The following is a 22,259-nucleotide window of genomic DNA, read 5'->3' as shown; positions in this document are numbered from 1 at the left end:
TTTTCTGTAATTTCAGGTATTTTTCTGGCTGAAATTGAAGGAGCTGAGCAAAAATCTGATTCAGGCTGAAAAAGGACTGCTGATGCTGTTGGATTCTGACCTCCCTGAACTCAAAGTAGATTTTCTGGAGCTACAGAACTCGAAATGGCATGCTTCCAATTGAGTTGGAAAGTAGACATCCAGGGCTTTCCAGCAATATATAATAGTCCATACTTTGCACAAGGATAGACGATGTAAACTGGCGTTCAACGCCAGCTCTCTGCCCAATTCTGGCGTCCAGCGCCAGAAAAGGATCAAAAACTGGAGTTGAACGCCCAAACTGGCACAAAAACTGGCGTTCAACTCCACAAATGGCCTCTGCACGTGAATTGCTTAAAGTCTCAGCCCCAGCACACACCAAGTGGGCCCCAGCACACCAAGTGGGCCCCAGAAGTGGATCTCTGCATCATCCATCATAGTCCACTCATATTTTGTAACCCTAGGCTACTGGTTTAGTATTTAAACAACTTTTAGAGACCTATTTTGTATCTCATGACATTTCAGATCTAAACTTTGTATTCTCTGATGGCATGAGTCTCTAAACCTCATTGTTGGGGGTGAAGAGCTCTGCTGTGTTTCGATGAATTAATGCAAGTATTTCTGTTTTCCATTCAAACACGCTTGTTCCTATCTAAGATGTTCATTCGCGCTTAACTGTGATGGAGGTGATGAGCTGTGACACTCATCACCTTCCTCAATTCATGAACGTATGCCTGACAACCACCTCCGTTCTATATACGATTGAATGATTATCTCTCAGATTCCTTAATCAGAATCTCCGTGGTATAAGCTAGAACTAATGGCAGCATTCATGAGAATCCGGAAAGTCTAAACCTTGTCTGTGGTATTCCGAGTAGGATTCAAGGATTGAATGACTGTGACGAGCTTCAAACTTCTGAAGGCTGGGCGTTAGTGACAGACACAAAAGGATAGTAAATCCTATTCCAACCGGATCGAGAACCAACCGGTGATTAGCCGTGCTGTGACAGAGCGCATGAGCGTAGTTTTCACTGGACGGATGGAAGGTAGCCATTGACAACGGTGATCCACCAACACACAGCTTGCCATAGGAGGACATGCGTGCGTGAACAAGAAGACAGAGGAAAGCAGAAATTCAGAAGGCAAAGCATCTCCAAAACTACAACATATTCTCCATTACTGCACAACAAGTAATTTTTAATTTATGCTCTACTGGTTACTCACAATTCAATTGATAAACATAATTGACTTCCTGACTAAGATTTACAAGATAACCATAGATTGCTTCAAACCAACAATCTCCGTGGGATTCGACCCTTACTCACGTAAGGTATTACTTGGACGACCCAGTGCACTTGCTGGTTAGTGGTACGCGTTGTGAAAAGTGTGATTCGCAATTCGTGCTACCATGCGTCAGGCACCTTTCAAGCACGCCTCCAACGCAACTCTCTGTAACTTTTTACTGGGAGCTAAATTTACATCAACAACGCTTTTAAAAGCGTGGCCCATGATTTAAACAAGGAGAGCTCTTGGCGCGAAAACATCACGACGCACACGCGTACAAGACGCGCACGCGTCGAGCAACAAATTTTGAAGATCCACGCATACGCGAGGAATTTATTGGTGCTCGTTTTGTAAGAGAATGTTACGTTGTATAAGTGAACATTTTCGAGCAAAACCAAATTTGGGATAGAAGTTCAGCCATCGACGCGTACGCGTGCATCACGCGTACGCGTGGTTGTGACTTACCTGAAGAAGGACGCGCAAGCGCGGGTGGAGCATCAGTGTGGAAATGGCATTTTTCCGATCCACGCGTATGCGTAGATAACGCGTACGCATGGTGTAGCGCTCAATTAAAGAACGCTACGCTCACTAAGTGAACGCTGCAAGGGACTCGTACGCGTGGGTGATGCGTACGCGTCGATGGGCGAAAATGCAAAAGCACGCGCAAGTGTGCAGGACGCGTACGCGTGGTTGAATGAATGCTGCGCTCAATTTGAAACCGCTCCACTCTCTTGGAAATACAACTCTGGCTCAATTAATCTGACTCCAAGCCCATTGACACACCAAAGCAAGCAGAGCCCATTGACATCACTCAAAGACACAAGAAATAGTTAGAATAGGAATTTCATTTGATTTGTAATTTATTTTCAATTTCAATTTCATTTGTAATTTATGAATGCCTATAAAAAAGCTTTATTTAACAGAATAGAAGAGACACACACAATAGGAGTAGGAGTAGAATAGGAGGCTCAGGCTGGAGGATTAGAGACTCCAGATCTCTGTTGGAGGATTAGAGACTCCAGAGAGCTTAGCATAGCTGATACACTTTTATTTTTCTGCATTGTTACATTTCAGTATTCAATTTGGCTTATGAAATTTCAGTTTCTGAAAATTCTCTTCTGCAAATTTACTTTCTGCAATTTTACTTTTGAATTTGCTGTGATCTGAATTTACTTTTCATCCACTTTAAATCTTCTGTAATTATTCTGAGTTCTGATTTACTGTTTTTTTTTTTTAAATTCCCTGCACTCAATTCCCTTTACATTTGATGCAATTTACTTTTCTTGCTCTTTAAGTTTTTACCATTTACATTCTGCACTTTAAATTCATTGCAATTTACTTTCTGCTGCTTCAATTTCAACCAATTCACTACTGTCCGCTTGACTAGACTGATCACTCACTAAAGTTGCTCAATCCATCAATCCCTATAGGATCAACCTCACTCTTGTGAGTTATTACTACTTGATGCGACCCAGTACACTTGCGGGTGAGTTTATGTGGAACCGTTTTTCCCTTATCAGCTTCATTGAGCTTACTATAATCTATGCACATGCGCCATTCAGTCACTATTCTTATTGGTATTAATTCATTTTTTTCATTTGGCACAACAGTGACTCCTCCCTTCTTAGGAACTACTTGCACTGGACTTACCCAAGGGCTGTCTGAGATTGGGTAGATCACCACTGCTTGCCACAACTTCAGCACTTCTTTTTGGACCACTTCATTCATTATTGGATTTAACCTTCTTTGTGGTTGTCTTGAAGGCTTGGCACCTTCTTCAAGAAGGATTTTATGCATGCACATTGAAGGACTAATCCCTTTTAAATCTGGATATGTGTTGTTATCACCCAAGTAGGCATACTTCAAGCTTGGAGGCAGGATTTTTAATTCTAACTTTGGTGCTTCCACTTCCTTCTTGCTTGCCTTGTCTAGCATGATTGAGTCTTCTATGCTCTCCTGTGGTAGTTCACCACATAATGCTTGTTGATCTTGCTCCATTGATTCTTCACATTGTTCCTCTTCTAGAACTCCTTGAACTAGCTTCTCTATTGTGTCCACCATTATGCATTCACTAATGGATTCCTTTGGGTAGCTCATTGCTTTGAAACCCTTAAATACCAACTTTTCTTAATGCAATCTCAAGACTAACTCTCCCTTTTGCACATCAATTATAGCTCCAGCAGTAGCTAGGAATGGTCTTTCCAATATGATTGATGTGTTAGCCTCTTCCTCCATATCAAGCACAAGAAAATCCGCTGGGAAGATGAACTCCCCCACCTTAACCAATAAATCCTACACTACTCCATGAGGGAACTTGAATGTTCTATCAGCTAATTGAATTGCAATTCTTGTTGGTTTGGCCTCTTCAATTCTTATTCTTTTCATCATGGTTAAGGACATGAGGTTTATGCTAGCTACCAGAACACATAATTCCTTCTCAATGTTTATATCCCCTATGATGCAGGGGATTTGGAAGCTACCAAGAAATTTCATCTTTTAGGGAAGCTTCTTTTGTATGATGGCACTACATTCTTCTGTGAGCACTATAGTTTCTTTTTCTCCCCAGTTTCTTTTCCTTGCCATAAGTTCCTTTAGAAACTTGGTATAGAATGGCATTTGCTCTAATGCCTCAGCAAAAGGTATGTTGATTTGAAGCTTCTTAAAGATCTCCAAGAATCTAGAAAACTGGCTGTCCTTCCCATCTTTCCTCAACCTCTGTGGGTAGGATGCCTTTGGAACATAAGGCTTCAAGGTTTGCTTGGGTGGAGTTGGGGTAGATCTCTCTTTTTCCTCCTTGATTTCTGGTTCACTTCCAGCCTCTTCTTCTTCCTTGTTGTGACTTGAGGATGCTTCATTTACCACCTTCCCACTTCTTAGTGTTATTTCCTTGCATTCTTCTCCTGGGTTGGCCATGGTATCACTAGGAAAGGTAGTTATAGACATTGGTATTTGTTTAGACAAGCTCCCTAGTTGTGCTTCCAGTTTTGAGATTGCTGCCCCTTGATTCTTTATGTTGGATCTGGTCTCCTCTTGGATTGAGTCTATCTTTTTGTCAGCTTGAAATTTCTTTTCTGCAATAGTGGCAATGCTCCATGATGGGTGAAAATTAGATTTCCACACAAAATTCACCGGCAAGTGTACCGGGTCGCATCAAGTAGTAATAACTCACAAGAGTGAGGTCGATCCCACAGGGATTGATGGATCAAGCAACTTTAGTGGATGATAAGTTTAGTCATGCTAACATTGGTGAATTGGATGAAATTGAAGCAACAGAATGTAAATGACAAGAAATTTAAAAGTTGCAGAAAGTAAATGAGCAAAAACGTAAAAAGCAAGGAATGTAAATTGGCAAAATCTTAAATAACAAGAAAGGTAAATTGCATGAAAGGTAAAGGGGGCTGGGTGCTGGGAATTTAAAGAAGGCAATAGATCAGATTCAGAACAAATGCAGAAGATGTAAATTTGCAGGAAATGTAAATCAAGCTCATAGAAAATTCAAATGTGAAGTGCAGAAAGTAGAATTGCATAAAAGGAAATTGTAGCAAAGAATTGGAAATTTGCATAAAGCTAAATTGGAAGCAATGTAAACAGAAAAGTAAAATTGAAGAGGAGAAAATTGTAGCAAAAGGTTGCAAAAACTGAAATTTCATAAATCCAATATTGAAAAATAAAAGTGCAGAAAATTTAAAGTGTTTCAAGAAGAGATGTCTTTCTATTCTAATCTTAATCCTACTCCTATTGCCCTCTAGCAGAGCCAGCCTTCCTAATGAAATGAAATAAGATGCCTTTTTATAGGCTTTACAAAAATGAAAATAAAATTAAAATTGAAATCAAATTACAAATTAAATGAAATTCCTAATCTAGCTTGTTCTTGTGCCTTTGAGTGATGATATGGGCTTTGCTTGCTTTGGTTTTGAATGAGAGTAGATCCGGATGCAATTGGTGACTTGGGTCTGTAAGGAATTGGATCCAAGATGGCACTTGATGGCATGGGTCAGGAGTGGCTTGGTGACACTCCTAGGGGAGCGCTCCGTTGAGTTTTGTGAACGCTACGTTCATTTTTCCTTTGGCCAAGCATGCTTCCTTCATGGGCTTAGCTCTTCTAGCATTCACTAAGTGAGCACAGTGCTCAAATTGTGAGTGCTACTCCTTGTTGCTTCAATGTGTGCCCCCTCTTCGATCCTTGGCCAGTGCATGTGTGTTGCACTTTTTGCTTCCCTTGGTTGAGTATTTTCTTGGGCCTAAAAGATGCCTATCACTTGTGCTTTAATTTCATGCCAAATATAGATTGTTTTATATTTTTGGAAATCTCTAAATGTCAGATTTCTAACACAACTCAAAGCGCATCAATTGGACATCTGTAGCTCAAGTTATTGCCCTTTGAAGGAGGCATGGTCATGCTGTCACAAGGCTTAAAGAAAAGCCCGAAAAAGTGAACAAAATTCAACGTAGCGCTCCCTTTAATGAGCGCTAGCCTTTGTTTCTTTCATTCATTGGCTTTGCTAAATGAAGCATTCCCTTTTGTGAACGCTAGTGTTTATTCCTCTTGCCAATTAGCTTTAATATTGCATGCTTCCAATTACTTGGTAATGCAATTTATTTAACGTAAGCTTGCATTTGCCAATTGCATTAGTAATTAAAGCTTCATGCATGCTTTCATTATATTTTAATTAATAAAGCCAATGCATTCATATTAATGCATGATTTGTTCTTTTGCCAATTGGTTTAAATAGTAATCCGTAGCATTCATTCTCACTTGGCCTTGTGATGAGCGGATAATTTATACGCTTTTTGGCATTGTTTTTAGTATGTTTTTAGTAGAATATAGTTAGTTTTAGGGATGTTTTTATTAGTTTTTATGTTAAATTCACATTTCTGGACTTTACTATCAGTTTGTGTATTTTTCTGTGATTTCAGGTATTTTCTGGCTGAAATTGAGGGACTTGAGCAAAAATCAGATTCAGAGGTTGAAGAAGGACTGCTGATGCTATTGGATTCTGACCTCCCTGCACTCAAAGTGGATTTTCTGGAGCTACAGAACTCAAAATGGCACGCTTCCAATTGCGTTGGAAAGTAGACATCCAGAGCTTTCCAGAAATATATAATAGTCCATACTTTGGCCGAGTTTAGACGATGTAAAAGGGCGTTGAACGCCAGTTCTACGCTGCTGTCTGGAGTTAAACGCCAGAAACACGTCACAAACCAGAGTTGAACGCCAGAAACACGTTACAACCTGGCGTTCAACTCCAAAAGAAGCCTCTGCATGTGGAAAGCTAAAGCTCAGTCCAAGCACAAACCAAGTGGGCCTCAGAAGTGAATTTATGCATCAATTACTTACTTCTGTAAACCCTAGTAGCTAGTTTATTATAAATAGAACTTTTTACTATTGTATTAGACATCCTGGATTGTATTTTTGATCCTGTGATCTCGTTTTAGGGGCTGGCCACTTGGCCATGCCTGGACCTTCATCACTTATGTATTTTTAACGGTAGAGTTTCTACACTCCATAGATTGAGGTGTGGAGCTCTGCTGTTCCTCATGAATCAATACAAAGTACTACTGCTTTTCTATTCAATTCAACTTGTTCCGCTTCTAAGATATTCATTCGCACTTCAACATGAATGTGATGAATGTGACAATCATCATCATTCCCCCACGAATGCGTGCCTGACAACCACTTCCGTTCCACCTTAGATTGAATGATTATCTCTTGGATCTCTTAATCAGAATCTTCGTGGTATAAGCTAGATTGATGGCGGCATTCATGAGAATCCGGAAAGTCTAAACCTTGTCTGTGGTATTCCGAGTAGGATTCTGGGATTGAATGACTGTGACGAACTTCAAACTCGTGAGTGTTGGGCGTAGTGACAGACGCAAAAGATGGGTGAATCCTATTCCAGTATGATCGAGAACCTCAGATGATTAGCCGTGCTGTGACAGAGCATTTGGACCATTTTCACAAGAGGATAGGATGCAACCATTGACCACGGTGATGTCTCCAGATGATTAGCCATGCAGTGACAGCGCATCGGACCATTTTCACAGAGAGGATGAAAAGTAGCCATTGACAATGGTGATGTCCTTACATAAAGCCAGCCATGGAAAGGAGTAAGATTGATTGGATGATGACAGCAGGAAAGCAGAAGTTCAGATGAATGAAAGCATCTTCATACGCTTATTTGAAATTCTCACCAATGATATACATAAGTGTTTCTATCTTTACTTTCTATTTATTTATTATAAATTTTCGAAAACTCCATAACTATTTTATATCTGCCTGACTGAGATTTACAAGGTGACCATAGCTTGCTTCATACCAACAATCTCCGTGGGATCGACCCTTACTCACGTAAGGTTTTATTACTTGGACGACCCAGTGCACTTGCTGGTTAGTTGTATCGAAGTTGTGAATGAAAAACAATTTATTAAGACGTGCGTACAGAGTTTTTGGCGCCGTTGCCGGGGATTGTTTGAGCTTGGACAACTGACGGTTCATCCTGTTGCTTAGATTAGGTAATTTTCCTTTTATTTTATTTTCAAAAAGTTTTCAAAAAAATTTTTTTTCAAAAATCTTTCAAAAATTTTCCCTTTGTTTTCGAAAATTATTTCAGAATTTTTTAAGAATGAATTCTAGAGTTTCATGGTTACATGTTGAATCCTATCTGGCTGTAAAGCCTTATCCAAACTGCTTTGGGATTGGTCTTCAACTAATCACTTCAATGCATGTAATAGCATACTAAAGCTTGGCTGGCTATTAAGCCATGCCTAACCCTCAGATTAGAGCTTTAGACTAAGAGTACAAGATACCTGGAATTCATATTAAAAATTTTGAAATCCTTATTTTCTTTTTTTTTCCTAGATGTTTTTCGAAAAAAAAAATAATAAAATCATAAAAATAAAAAATATTTTGTGTTTCTTGTTTGAGTCTTGAGTCAATTTTTAAGTTTGGTGTCAATTACATACTTATCTTGCATTTTTTGAAAATTGCATTCATGCATTCATAGTGTTCTTCATGATCTTCAAGTTGTTCTTGATAAACCTTATTGATTGATCTTTATATTATATTTTTTTGTGTTGTATGGTGTTTTTCATATGCATTCTTGAATTCTTAGTGTCTAAGCATTAAAGATTTATAAGTTTGGTGTCTTGCATGTTTCCTTTGCATAAAAATTTTTTTTTCAAAAATAAGTTCTTGGTGTTCATCTTGATCTTCAAAGTGTTCTTGGTATTCATCTTGACATTCATAGCATTCTTGCATGCATTCATTGTTTTGATCCAAAATTTTCATGCATTGCATCATTTTCATGTTTTTTTTTCTCTCATCATTAAAAATTCAAAAATAAAAAAAATATCTTTCCCTTTTTCACTCATAAAGTTCGAAAATTTGAGTTGACTTTTCAAAACTTTTTAAAACTTAGTTGTTTCTTATGAGTCAAATCAAATTTTCAATAAAAAAAATCTTATCTTTTTCAAAATCTTTTTCATTTTTCTTAGTTATTTTCGAAAATTTTAAAAATATTTTTCAAAAATCTTTTTCTTATCTTTATCACATAATTTTCGAAAATAACATCATCAATTAATGTTTTAATTCAAAAATTTCAAGTTTGTTACTTACTTGTTAAGAAAGATTCAAAGTTTAAGTTCTAGAATCATATTTTGTGATTTCTTGTGAATCAAGTTATTAATTGTGATTTTAAAAATCAAATCTTTTTCAAAACTAATTTCAATCATATCTTTTCAAAAATATCTTTTTATCTTATCTTTTTCAAAAATCATATCTTTTACAAAAATTTGATTTTAAAATATCTTTTCTAACTTCTTATCTTCTTATCTTTTCAAAATTGATTTTCAAATTTGTTTCAACTAACTAACTAACTTTTTGTTTGTTTCTTATCTTTTTCAAAACTACCTAACTAACCCTCTCTCTCTAATTTTCGAAAATATCTCCCTCTTTTTCAAAAATTCTTTTTAATTAACTAATTGTTTCAAAATTCAATTTTAATTTATTTCTTCTTTTAATTTTCGAAAATAACTAACCATTTTTCAAAAATAATTTTCGAAAATTCTCTTTCTCTCTCATCTCCTTCTATTTATTTATTCATCTACTAACACTTCTCTTCATCTCACATTTCTGCTCTCCTCACCCTTGTGTTTCTTTCCTTACATTACATTCTTTTCTTCTTCTTTTCTTCTACTCACACAGGGACCTCTATACTTGGGCAAAAAGGATCCCTATTATTATTATTTTTCTGTTCCCTCTTTTTCATATGAGCAGGAGCAAAGACAAGAATATTCTTGTTGAAGCAGATCCAGAACCTGAAAGGACTCTGAAGAGGAAACTAAGAGAAGCTAAATTACAACAATCCAGCAAGCACCTTTCAGAAATTTTCGAACAGGAAGAGGAGATGGCAGCCGAAAATAATAATAATAATGCAAGGAGGATACTTGGTGACTTTACTGCACCTAATTCCAATTTACATGGAAGAAGCATCTCTATCCCCACCATTGGAGCAAACAATTTTGAGCTGAAACCTCAATTAGTTTCTCTGATGCAGCTGATGACAAGTCATCCTAGCCTATTTTAACTAGTCTTTTTCTTTTGTTTTCATTAGAATTATGCACTTTCTTGAACCATAAGCAAGCTAATTGAGTAGATTTTCATGTTTCCCTTTATTGAATCAACCATGTATGAATTCATGCCATTTCATGAGGTTTTATGCTATATTTGTTGCATATTTTGAAAGAATGAATATCTCATGATTTTGAGCATAGCTTTGATGTGTTTGGTTGATTAATGATAGGTGAAGAAATCTTGGAGAAAGGTTGAAGCAAGAAGGAATGGCTAGGAGTGAAGAGAGGACAATGGAATAAGTGAAATTGAACCAGAAAGCAAAAGGCTGGACCTAAAGTTAGCACCAAACTTTTGCACAAACTTTTGGTTGAAAAGTTAGCCCCAACGTTAGCCCCCTAACTTGGAGGCTAACGTTGGAACTTGAAAATCACTCCCTGGGTACCAAAAGTTTGCGCCAACGTTAGCCCCCTAACTTTGAGGCTAACGTTGGCATGAGAAACTCCTCCCTGGCCACCTAACGTTTGCGCCAACGTTAGACCCCTAACTTAGAGGCTAACATTGGCACATGAAATACAAGGGAGAGGAGCAAAAGTTTGCGCCAACGTTAGACCCCTAACTTGGAGGCTAACGTTGGCGCCACAAACACACTAGGCAAGGCCAATGTTAGGGTCAAAGTTAGACCCCTAACGTTGGCACCAACGTTGATATCAGCAAATTGTGCTAGCTGATATGAAAAGTTGGAGCCAAAGTTAGACCCCTAACTTTGGCTCAAACTTTTGGTCCAACTTTTGCAAAACTCCAACCCGGTTCAATTGGTTCACTTTGGTTCTTCTTCAAACTTCAAGAGCAATCAACCAAGGCCTCTTTCAACCCAATTCCACCAAGAGCAAAGGCCCAACTCAAGGCTTGAAGATCATTTGAAGAAAGTGTATAAATAGGATAGAATTCAAGTTCTTCGGGGAGCTTTCCTTTTGGAATTTTCATAATAGTTTTCGGAGAGCTTTTGATATTGAGTAAACTTTAATTTCTTTGTCTTGGGGAAGGAAAATTCATTTCTCTTCCTCTTAGTTTTATTGCTTTAAATTTCAATTAGAATTGTCTTGGATCTTGGGTTGGAGAATTGAAGAAATTCTGTTTCAATCTCATCCTTGGATCCCTCTGTTTATTTACTGCTCAATTGAATTTCCGTTTCTGTTACTTGCTTCTCATCTACTTTCCTTGCAATTTACAATTTCCTTTCAATTGTTCTTGTTGGATCTAGGAAGGCATTGAGATCTAGACTTGGTTTTCTAGTCTCTGGGTCCTGAGATCTCAATTTTACATTCTTTGTTTACTGTTTTTAATGTTCATTTACTTTACTGCTTCAAGATCCGTTTCAATCCCAATTCCCTTTTACTCTTCTGTTTAATGCAATTCAACTTTTCCTTGTTTAAATTCTGCAAATCCATTCCCCAATTCCCTTTATAATTCCAGCCGTTTACATTTCTTGCACTTTAAGATTCCACAATTTACATTTCTTGCATTCTAAGTTTCTGCTATTTAATTTCTTGTTCTTTAAGATTCAGCACTTTAATTCCCTGTTCTCTTTACTTCCATGCAATTTAATTTCTGCAAATCACAAATCACCCAACCAAAACTTGATTCGCTTGACTAAATCAACCACTAAACTAAAATTGCTCAATCCTTCAATCCCTGTGGGATCGACCTCACTCCCGTGAGTTTTTATTACTTGATGCGACCCGGTGCACTTGCCGGTTAGATTTGTGTGTTTTGGGAGAGATTCATTTTTCCTCCAAAATATCTCATCAGCAGCAGAACTGCAAGTTCCATGGACTTCCATCTGAAGATCCTTTTCAGTTCTTAACTGAATTTTTGCAGATCTATGATACTGGTAAGACTAATGGAGTAGATCCTGAAGTCTACAGGCTCATGCTTTTCCCTTTTGCTGTAAGAGACAGAGCTAGAGTGTGGTTGGACTCTCAACCCAAAGATAGCCTGAACTCTTGGGATAAGCTGGTCACGGCTTTCTTAGCCAAGTTCTTTCCTCCTCAAAATTTGAGCAAGCTTAGAGTGGATGTTCAAACCTTCAGATAGAAAGAAGGTACATCCCTCTATGAAGCTTGGGAGAGATACAAGCAACTGACCAAAAAGTGTCCTTCTAACATGCTTTCAGAATGGACCATCCTGGATATATTCTATGATGGTCTGTCTAAATTAGCTAAGATGTCATTGGATACTTCTGTAGGTGGATCCATTCACCTAAAGAAAATGCCTGCAGAAGCTTAAGAACCCATTGACATGGTTGCTAATAACCAGTTCATGTACACTTCTGAGAGGAATCCTGTGAGCAATGGGATGCCTCAGAAGAAGGGAGTTCTTGAAATTGATACTCTGAATGCCATATTGGCTCAGAACAAAATATTGACTCAGCAAGTCAATATGATTTCTCAGAGTCTGAATGGAATGCAAGCTGCATCCAACAGTACTCAAGAGGCGCCTTCTGAAGAAGAGGCCTATGATCCTGAAAACCCTGCAATAGCAGAGGTGAATTACATGGGTGAACCATATGGAAACACCTATAATCCCTAATGGAGAAATCACCCAAATCTCTCATGGAAGGATCAACAAAATCCTCAACAAGGCTTTAATAATGGTGGAAGAAATAGGTTTAACAATAGTAAACCTTTTCCATCATCCACTCAGCAATAGACAGAGAACTCTGAACAAAATACATCTAATTTAGCAAACTTAGTCTCTGATCTATCTTAGGCCACTGTAAGTTTCATGAATAAAACAAGGTCCTCAATTAGAAATTTGGAGGCACAAGTGGGCCAGCTGAGTAAAAGGATCACTGAAATCCCTCCTAGTACTCTTCCAAGTAATATAGAAGAAAATCCAAAAGGAGAGTGCAAGACCATTGAAATGACCATCATGGCCGAATCCAAGGAAGAAGGGGAGGACGTGAATCCCAAGGATGAAGACCTCCTGGGGCGTCCAGTGATCAATAAGGAGTTTCCCTCTGAGGAACCAAAGGAATCTGAGACTCATCTAGAGACCATAGAGATTCCATTAAACCTCCTTATGCCATTCATGAGCTCTGATGAGTATTCCTCTTCTGAAGAGAATGAGGATGTTACTAAGGATCAAGTTACCAAGTACCTTGGTGGAATCATGAAGCTGAATGCCAAATTATTTGGTATTGAGACTTGGGAAAATGAACCTCCCTTGTTCACCAATGAACTAAGTGATCTGGATCAACTGACATTGCCTCAGAAGAAACAGGATCCTGGAAAGTTCCTAATACCTTGTACCGTAGGCACCATGATCTTTGAAAAGGCTCTGTGTGACCTTGGTTCAGGGATAAACCTCATGCCCTTCTCTGTAATAGAGAAAATGGGAACCTTTGGGGTGCAAGCTGCTAAAATCTCATTAGAGATGGCAGACAATTCAAGAAAATATGCTTATGGACAAGTAGATGACGTGTTGGTAAAGGTTGAAGGCCTTTACATCCCTGCTGATTTCATAGTCCTAGATACTGGGAAGGATGAGGATGAATCCATCATCCTTGGAAGACCCTTCCTAGCCACAGCAAGAGCTGTGATTGATGTTGACAGAGGCAAATTAGTCCTTCAATTGAATGAGGACTCCCTTGAGTTTAAAACTCAATGACATCCTTCTGTAAACATGGAAAAGAGGCACAGTAAGCTTCTCTCAAAACAGAGTCAACTAGAGCCCCCACAGTCAAACTCTAAGTTTGGTGTTGGGAGGCCACAACCAAACTCTAAGTTTGGTGTTGAACTCCCATATCCAAACTCTAAGTTTGGTGTTGGGGAGTCTCAACAATGCTCTGAACATCTGTGAGGCTCCATGAGAGCCCACTGTCAAGCTATTGACATTAAAGAAGCGCTTGTTGGGAGGCAACCCAATTTTTATTTATCTAATTTTAATTTATTTTTATTGTTATTTCATGTTTTATTAGGTTCATGATCATGTGGAGTCACAAAATAAATATAAAAATTGAAAACAGAATCAAAAATAGCAGAAGAAAAATCACACCCTGGAGGAGGATCTCATTGGCGTTTAAACGCCAGTAAGGAGCATCTGTCTGGCATTCAACGCCAGAAACAAGCATCTGGCTGGCGTTCAACGCCAGAAATATGCTGCATCTGGGCGTTGAACGCCCAGAACAAGCATCAATTCGGAGTTTAAATGCCAGAATTGCATGCAAAGACATTTTACATGCCTGATGAGTGCAGGGATGCAAATCCTTGACACCTCAGGATCTGTGCACCCCACAGGATCAACTCAGCATCTGTGGACCCCATAGGCTCCCCACCTACCTCCACTCACTCTCTTCCCTCTTCTCAATGTTCATCCTCTCTTCCCAATAAACACTCTTCCCCAAAACACTTCACCACTCACATCATCCACTCTTCCCCATAAACCTACCTCATAAACTCCACCTACCTTCAAAATTCAAAATCAATTTCCCACCCAAAACCCACCCTTATGGCCAAACCTTACCCCCCTCCCTTCCCTATATATAGCCCTCCATTCTTCCTCATTTTCACACCACACAACCCTCTCTTCTCTTCTTGGCCGAATACACCTTTCCCTCCTCTCCTCCATATTTTCTTCTTCTTCTTCATCTATTCTTTCTTCTCTTGCTCGAGGGCGAGCAAAATTCTAAGTTTGGTGTGGTAAATGCATAAGCTTTTTGTTTTTCCATTACCATTGATGGCACCTAAGACCGGAGAATCCTCTAGAAAAGGAAAAGGGAAGATAAAATCTTCCACCTCCGAGTCATGGAAGATGGAAAGATTCATCTCCAAAGCTCATCAAGACCACTTCTATGATGTTGTGGTCAAGAAGAAGGTGATCCCCGAGGTCCCTTTCAAACTCAAGAGAAATGAGTATCTGGAGATCTGACATGAGATCCAAAGAAGAGGTTGGGAAGTTCTAACAAACCCCATCCAACAAGTCAGAACTCTAATGGTTCAAGAGTTCTATGATAATGCATGGATCACAAGGAACCATGATCAAAGTAAGAACCCTAACCCAAGGAATTATCTCACCATGGTTCGGGGGAATTACTTAGATTTTAGTCCGAAAAATGTAAGGTTGGCGTTCAACTTGCCAATGATGGAAGAGAACGCATGCCCCTACACAAGGAGAGTCAACTTTGATCAAAGGTTGGACCAAGTCCTTATGGACATATGTGTTGAAGGAGCTCAATGGAAGATTGACTCAAAAGGCAAACCGGTTCAACTGAAAAGACTGGACCTTAAGCCTGTAGCTAGAGGATGGTTGTAGTTCATTCAACGCTTAATTATTCCCACTAGCAACCGGTCTGAAGTTACTATAGACCGGGCCATCATGATCCATAGCATCATGATTGGAGAAGAGGTGGAGGTTCATGAGATTATACCTCAAGAACTCTACAAGGTGGCTTACAAGTCCTCCACTATGGCAAGGTTAGCTTTTCCTCACCTCATTTGCCATCTATAGAATTCGGCTGGGATTGACATAGAAGGAGACATTCCCATTGAGGAAGAGAAGCCCATCACTAAGAAAAGGATGGAGCAAACAAGAGATCCCATTCATGGAGCTCAAGAGACGCATGAAGCTCATCACCATGAGATCCCGGAGATGCCTCAATTGCATTTTCCTCCACAAAACTATTGGGAGCAAATCAATACCTCCCTAGGAGAATTAAGTTCCAACATGGGACAATTAAGGGTGGAACATCAAGAGCACTCCATCATCCTTCATGAAATTAGAGAAGATCAAAAAGCAATGAGGGAGGAGCAACAAAGACAAGGAAGAGACATAGAAGAGCTCAAGGACATCATTGGTTTCTCAAGAAGGAAACGCCACCATCACTAAGGTGGATTCATTCCTTGTTCTTAAATTCTCTGTTTTTCATTTTTTTTTATGTTAAGTGCTTATCCATGTTTGTGTCTTATTACATGATCATTAGTATTCAGTAACTATGTCTGAAAGTTATGAATGTCCTATGAATCCATCACCTCTCTTAAATGAAAAAATGTTTTAATTCAAAAGAACAAGAAGTACATGAGTTTCGAATTTATCCTTGAACTTAGTTTAATTATATTGATGTGGTGACAATACTTTTTGTTTTCTGAATGAATGCTTGAACAGTGCATATGTCTTTTGAAGTTGTTGTTTAAGAATGTTAAATATGTTGGCTCTTGAAAGAATGATGACAAGGAGACATGTTATTTGATAATCTGAAAAATCATAAAAATGATTCTTGAAGCAAGAAAAAGCAGCAGAGAACAAAGCTTACAGAAAAAAAAAGCGAAAAAAAATAAATAGAAAGCAAAAGCAAGCAGAAAAAGCCAAAAGCTCTTAAAACCAAAAGGCAAGAGCAAAAAGCCAATAGCCCTTAAAACCAAAAGGCAAGGGTAATAAAAAGGATCCCAAGGCTTTGAGCATCAGTGGATAGGAGGGCCTAAAGGAATAACATCCTAGCCTAAGAGGCTAAACCAAGCTGTCCCTAACCATGTGCTTGTGGCGTGAAGGTGTCAAGTGAAAACTTGAGACTGAGCGGTTAAAGTCAAGGTCCAAAGCAAAAGAAGAGTGTGCTTAAGAACCCTGGACACCTCTAATTGGGGACTTTAGCAAAGCTGAGTCACAATCTGAAAAGGTTCACCCAGTTCTGTGTCTGTGGCATTTATGTATCCGGTGGTAATACTGGAAAACAAAGTGCTTAGGGCCACGGCCAAGACTCATAAAGTAGCTGTGTTCAAGAATAAACATACTGAACTAGGAGAATCAATAACACTATCTGAACTCTGAGTTCCTATAGATGCCAATCATTCTGAACTTCAATGGATGAAGTGAGATGCCAAAACTATTCAAGAGGCAAAAAGCTACAAGTCCCGCTCATCTGATTGGAGCTATGTTTCATTGATGGTTTGGAATTTATAGTATATTCTCTTCTTTTTATCCTATTTGATTTTTAGTTGCTTGGGGACAAGCAACAATTTAAGTTTGGTGTTGTGATGAGCGGATAATTTATACGCTTTTTGGCATTATTTTTAGTATGTTTTTAGTAGAATCTAGTTACTTTTAGGGATATTTTTATTAGTTTTTATGTTAAATTCACATTTCTGGACTTTACTATGAGGTTGTGTGTTTTTCTGTGATTTCAGGTATTTTCTGGCTGAAGTTGAGGGACTTGAGCAAAAATCAGATTCAGAGGTTGAAGAAGGACTGCTGATGCTGTTGGATTCTGACCTCTCTGGACTCAAAGTGGATTTTCTGGAGCTAAAGAACTCAAAATGGCGCGCTTCCAGTTGCTTTGGAAAGTAGACATCCAGGGCTTTCCAGCAATATATAATAGTCCATACTTTGGCCGCACTTAGACGACGTAAAAGGGAGTTGAACGCCAGTTCTATGCTGCTGTCTGGAGTTAAACGCCAGAAACACGTTACAGCCTGGCGTTCAACTCCAAAAGAAGCCTCTGCATGTAGAAAGCTAAAGCTCAGTCCAAGCACACACCAAGTGGGCCCCGGAAGTGAATTTATGCATCAATTACTTACTTCTGTAAACCGTAGTAGGTAGTTTATTATAAATAGAACTTTTTACTATTGTATTAGACATCCTGGATTGTATTTTTGATCTTGTGATCTCGTTTTGGGGGCTGGCCATTCGGCCATGCCTGGACCTTTATCACTTATGTATTTTTAATGGTAGAGTTTCTACACTCCATAGATTGAGGTGTGGAGCTCTGCTGTTCCTCATGAATCAATACAAAGTACTACTGCTTTTCTATTCAATTCAACTTGTTCCGCTTCTAAGATATTCATTCGCACTTCAACATGAATGTGATGAACGTGACAATCATCATCATTCCCCCACGAACGCGTGCCTGACAACCACTTCTGTTCCACCTTAGATTGAATGATTATCTCTTGGATCTCTTAATCAGAATCTTCGTGGTATAAGCTAGATTGATGGCGGCATTCATGAGAATCCGGAAAGTCTAAACCTTGTCTGTGGTATTCCGAGTAGGATTCTGGGATTGAATGACTGTGACGAACTTCAAACTCGCGAGTGCTGGGCGTAGTGACAGACGCAAAAGGAGGGTGAATCCTATTCCAGTATGATCGAGAACCTCAGATGATTAGCCGTGCTGTGACAGAGCATTTGGACCATTTTCACAAGAGGATAGGATGCACCAATTGACCACGGTGATGCCTCCAGATGATTAGCCATGCAGTGACAGCGCATCGAACCATTTTCACAGAGAGGATGAAAAGTAGCCATTGACAATGGTGATGTCCTTACATAAAGCCAGCCATGGAAAGGAGTAAGATTGATTGGATGAAGACAGTAGGAAAGCAGAAGTTCAGATGAACGAAAGCATCTTCATACGCTTATCTGAAATTCTCACCAATGATATACATAAGTGTTTCTATCTTTACTTTCTATTTATTTATTATAAATTTTCGAAAACTCCATAACTATTTTATATCCGCCTGATTGAGATTTACAAGGTGACCATAGCTTGCTTCATACCAACAATCTCCGTGGGATCGACCCTTACTCACGTAAGGTTTTATTACTTGGGCGACCCAGTGCACTTGCTGGTTAGTTGTATCGAAGTTGTGAATGAAAAATAATTTATTAAGACGTGCATACAGAGTTTTTGGCGCCGTTGCCTGAGATCACAATTCCGTGCACCACCTTGGCATTAATAATTAAATACATGCATGCTTTAGTTATTAGTTCATGCGTGCATAAAAATGCATATGCATCATTACTAATGCCAAGGCTTCATGGTCATGGGCCACGCTTTTAAAAGTGTGGCCTAGGACTCCAAAGCGTCCTAAATCTTCAAAGCGTGCCCCAAAATTCTTCTTTTCTTCTTTTGAGCTGATTTTGTGCTATTTTGCTTCTTTTTCCACTTATTTCCTACAAAATTTATAAAATCAAAAGATCAAGGAAATATACTATTTAAGCACAAAAAACACTCAACATTTATTCATTAATCATTAATTTCTTGTATGAAAATGCATAGAAAAACATGACATGATGACATGTCACCACTCCCTGTCAATTGTGCCATAGCAGCCTCCAATCTTGCAAAGTTGTTGCTGATATCACATGGTCGTAGGGTTAAGGATGCTACGTATTGTGAGTGGTTATTGTATGGTTGTTGGGTGGGATGGTAGGATGCATTTTGTGGGTTGTGGTAGGGTCTATTGTTGCTTGATTGGTGGTTGGGATTGTGATTGTATTGGTTAAAGTGGTATGGTTTGTGATCTTGTTTGTGGTTTTATTGGTTTCCCCACCCAAAATTTGGGTGGTTCTTCCAACCTGGGTTGTATGTTTTGGCATTGGGGTCATATGGTGGTCTGGAGGAATTGTTCACATAGTTAGCTTGCTCCTATTCACATTCAACTTCTAGGGTATCTTCTTCTTGTGGAGGTGCTTGAGCTTAGACAGCTGAGACTTGATTCTTCTCCATTTGCTTGGTTAGAGCTGCCAATTAAGCAGTGATCACCTTGTTTTGAGCTAACAAAGCATCCATAGAAGTGAGCTCTATCACTCCTCTTCTTGGGTTTCTCTCAGAAGCATAGAAATACTCATTGTTGGCCACAGTTTCTATGATGTCTATGGCCTCTTCGATTGTCTTCTTCTTGTTGAGAGAGCCTCCGAAAGAGTGGTCTAAAGCTTTCTTTGATTCTTGTGGCAGCCCTTCATAAAAGATATACAGCTGTACCCATTCGTTGAACATGTCTGGAGGGCATTTCCTTGTCAAGTCCTTGTATCTCTCCCATGCTTCACAGAGAGTTTCACCATCTTGTTGTCTGAAGGTTTGTACCTCAGCTCTCAATTTATTGACTCTTTGTGGAAGGTAGAATCTTGCTAAAAACTTGTTCACCACATCCTCCCAAGTTGTCAAGCTCTACTTAGGAAATGATTCTAGCCACTTTGAGGACTTGTCCCTAAGAGAAAAGGGAAACAAGAGCAGTTTGTAGGTGTCTGGGTGAACACCATTAGACTTCACAGTGTCACATATCCTCAAAAATGTGGTTAGATGTTGGTTGGGATATTCTTGAGCATTCCCTCCAAATGAGCAATTGTTCTGAACGAGAGTGATTAGTTGTGGTTTGAGCTTAAAGTTGTTGGCATGTATGTTGGGTCTCAAGATGCTACTCCTACAATTCCCAGGATTGTGATTGATGTAGGAGCCTAGCACTCCTTTCTTGTGGAGGGGCATGGTTACCAACTGCCTCTTCATGATGATTGTGTGATTCTCCTTCCATGGTTTGGACTGGTTATCTTCTACTTCTTCTTCTTCACCAACTACTCTTTTGCCTCTTGCTACTGCTTCCCTTTTCAATCTCAAAAATGTTCTCTCTAGTTTAGAATCGTAATAGGTTACAACTCCTCTTCTCCCTGTCATACATAACACAAGACACAATCTAAAACAAGAGTTATCACCTCTTTTGGAAGAAGACTGGGTAAGTAAAAATTAATTGATGCGACGTATCAAATAGTTTGTGTGCTTTTTGTTAGAATGAATATATATACAATGAACAATTAAGAATTCAAACACTAAAAGAATTAAAGTAAAGATTGAAACTAAAGAAACTAACAAATTAAAGAAAATGCTTAATCTAAATTCTCATCAACTTAATCATTGTCAATTCAAAATCAATCCCCGGCAACTTGATGACCGAAATTCACTCCCCATATAAAATGAATCCATTCTTTGGCAAGCGCACCAAATTATCGTCAAGTAATAACCCACAATGGAGTGGGATCGAATTCACAGAGATTGATTGATTGAGTAATTTTTGTTAATGAGTGAATTTAGTTAAGCTAATCAATGTAGAGAGTATTGAGTGCAGAAATTTAAATAGTAGAAATGTAAACGACTTAAAGGTAAAGGAAAGCAATAAGGTGCAAAAAGGTAAATGGCAAGAATATAAAGAACTGAAATATAAATGACTCAATTGTAAATGGGGAATGGGTAATAGCAGAAATTAAAGAAAGCTATAAAGAATAGGGAAGATAAGAATAGGGAAAATTCATTGAGATTAGGAGATGTTACTCTCTTTGGATTAAATCTAGATCATCTCATCTTCAATCATGCAACTCATTGACCTCTTGGCAATCATGATTGATTGAACCCCAATCCCTTGGTGATTCAATCTCTCAAATCTTGATAATTAGCCAATTCTTTAGTCTAATTGCTCATAAAGAGAGATATGCTTAGTCCCTGATTATACCACACATCCTCATAGATCCAAATATTGGGTGGACTTCATGCCACCATATCCAATCCCAAAACCCAGATCTACTCAAGTGTGAGAAGGGATTTCAAGCATGGTTTCATATTTCCTTTTCCAATGTTCCCATGAAACCCATTTTGCATTCAACCTCTTTCCCAAGATGATTGAGCAGTAGCATGAAGAACAAAATTCCTTCTAGCAAATCAAAGAGAAGATGAAGAGAAGAAATTCACTATCATTAATCTATCAAGTACAACAGAGCTCCCTCTCCCAATGAGAGGGAGTTTAGCTACTCATAGCTTAGAGAAAAGTACAAGAGATGGAGAAGATGAAGTGTAGAAGCAAAAGTAAAACTAACTATCCAATCCAACTTTCTAACCCACTTGCCAACCCCCGAATCAGTACTCTCAGGGGGTATATATACTACTCCTACCACTAGAATAAGAAAGTACAAAAGAGTAAAGAAAATTACAAGTGAAAGATAAAAGGAAAAACTCATAAAATGAACCATGTGCCTGGCGTGTGACTGGCATTTGAGTGGCGTGCCACGCCTGGCTTCTAAATGGCACGCCCCTTTTGTCCAGCTAACCTAGCATGCCACGCCTTCGAGCTCAAGTGGCATGCCTAGGGTCTTTCTTCCTCTCTTACTTTCTGGAATCTTGAACTGGCGTGGCACGTCCAGGTCTGGCATGCCACGCCCATTGTAAACACCTCTTCTTCCTTATCTGGAAAACACTACTGGTGTGCCATGCCCAGAACGTGGCGTGCCACGCCTATTATAAACACTTCATCTTTCTCTTCTGGAAATCAACACTGGCATGCCACACCCTTTATGATGCTTCATTCTTCTCCTCTGGAAAATGATATTGGCGTGCCATGCTCAGTAGGTGGCATGCCATGCCCTTTATGATGCATGCATGACTCTATTTGGTCCAGTAGCTGGCGTGCCACGCCCAGCATATGGCGTGCCACGCCCTTTATGATGCATGCATGACTCCCTTTGGTCCAGTAGCTGGCATGCCACGCCCAACATTCAAGTGGCACGCCCATAGCTATCTTGTCTTGGCATGCCACGCCTTTAGTCTGAAGTGGCACGCCCAGTCTTCTTCCTT

General features: G+C 39.1%; 1 non-coding gene across 1 annotated transcript; it reads left to right on the top strand.

Moving 5' to 3' along the window:
- The first annotated feature begins 19,639 nt into the window (after positions 1-19,639).
- On the top strand, positions 19,640-19,745 carry LOC112760451 (small nucleolar RNA R71). The gene has a single exon (XR_003180890.1). It is a non-coding gene; the product is annotated as a small nucleolar RNA R71 (small nucleolar RNA).
- The last annotated feature ends 2,514 nt before the right edge of the window (positions 19,746-22,259 follow it).

Source organism: Arachis hypogaea, chromosome 16, assembly GCF_003086295.3.
Source record: "Arachis hypogaea cultivar Tifrunner chromosome 16, arahy.Tifrunner.gnm2.J5K5, whole genome shotgun sequence".
NCBI lineage: Eukaryota > Viridiplantae > Streptophyta > Magnoliopsida > Fabales > Fabaceae > Arachis > Arachis hypogaea.
The sequence above is the reverse complement of the archived record's forward strand: the minus strand, read 5'-3'. Positions and strand labels throughout refer to the sequence as shown.